Raw genomic sequence first — 1,384 nt, forward strand, 5'->3', positions numbered from 1 at the left:
TCTGCGCGTTCTCTTTCCCTCTCTACCCAGGTGACAGACCTGGGATTCACAAGTTTCATCATTCCCCCCATAGATAGTTGGGTTTCAGTAAGATCTTGAGAGGAACATTTTTTAAGCTCTCTCTGTCTGGCTTCTATAGGCTGAGCCTGTGTGCTTGTGGACTAGTGGTGATCATGGCTCAGGTCCTTTCTCATGCTCTACATGATCTTAGGCCCAGATAATTCAGGAAAAATCAGTTTGAGAACTGAGCCTCTCTTAATCTGCCTACTAGGTTGGGACTGGATAAGGAATGGTTTGGGCTTTCAATTCGTTGACATCTCCCGGCCAGCTCTGTGTATGGTATTTCCATAGACTGTCATGTTTCCGTTCCCTTCTCTTTGAAGGACGAAGCCCCTCTTTTTGAGAAGAGACAAGAGCCTGCCGTTCCAGACTCTTCTATCCCTCCTGCTGTTGTTTGCCTTTCCTTCCATTTTATTCTAGCCAGTGTTTGTGTCTCCTGAGGGTCTGCAGCCACATAGGGCCCAGAAATGGGGCAAGGGGCCCCCCTGAATGCTACAGAAGATGACCATGTTTCGGTCACAGGAGCAAGGCTGAAAACTTTTTTAAAGTTCTTTTTATAAAGTCATTAAACATGAAATCAATATTTTAAAAGACTAAGGCAGGGGTAGAGCACTGAGCGCTCCAAGTGAGACAGAAAAGCTGATTTCATATTTCCCTGCCAAAAACATGGCTCCTGCTTTCAGGCAAATGGCTTGGGTGTTAATTAAGGCTTCACACTTCCTGGCTATCTCCTTTTTCACATTCTTGCTGCTAATCGTCATGTTAAGAGACACATGACTTCTGTTTCAAAGGTTCAAGTTTATTAGAGTGGAAACAAAGATCTCAGCTCTGCAGGAAAGGAAAAGAGATTAGGATTCAAGTCCAGCCATTTGCTTATTCATCTGCATATGGTTAAAAGATTAGCCATATCCACCGGTTTCTCTTTCACTGTGACAGGAGGCCAACCCAAGGAGGGGAAGAGAAAAATCCTGTTCCTAGCCTGATGTAGGAACACGTCTTCCATTTGCCTTGGGGACAAGAGATTGCTTCCTCTTTTAATAGTGAGCCAAAGTAACCACACTCGGGAGAAACTGGCTTCTCCTGAAAGTTATTTTTCCTATTAGCTTTTTATTTTATTTGCAGTGCCAGGCTTGAAACCATTGGGCTTGCACACACTAGGCTTAGCTATACTTCCAGTCCTAATTACCTGTTGCTGTGTCAATTTACAAATTAGCAGTAGGAAACAAGTATCATTTAATGAAGCCCACAGACTCTGTGGAGCAGCCCTTCACAGGACATAGACTAGATGGGAAGGCTTCTTCTGCTTCAGTGTGGAGACGGGGGG

Source organism: Mastomys coucha, unplaced genomic scaffold (genome assembly GCF_008632895.1).
Source record: "Mastomys coucha isolate ucsf_1 unplaced genomic scaffold, UCSF_Mcou_1 pScaffold16, whole genome shotgun sequence".
Classification (NCBI taxonomy): Eukaryota; Metazoa; Chordata; class Mammalia; order Rodentia; family Muridae; genus Mastomys; species Mastomys coucha.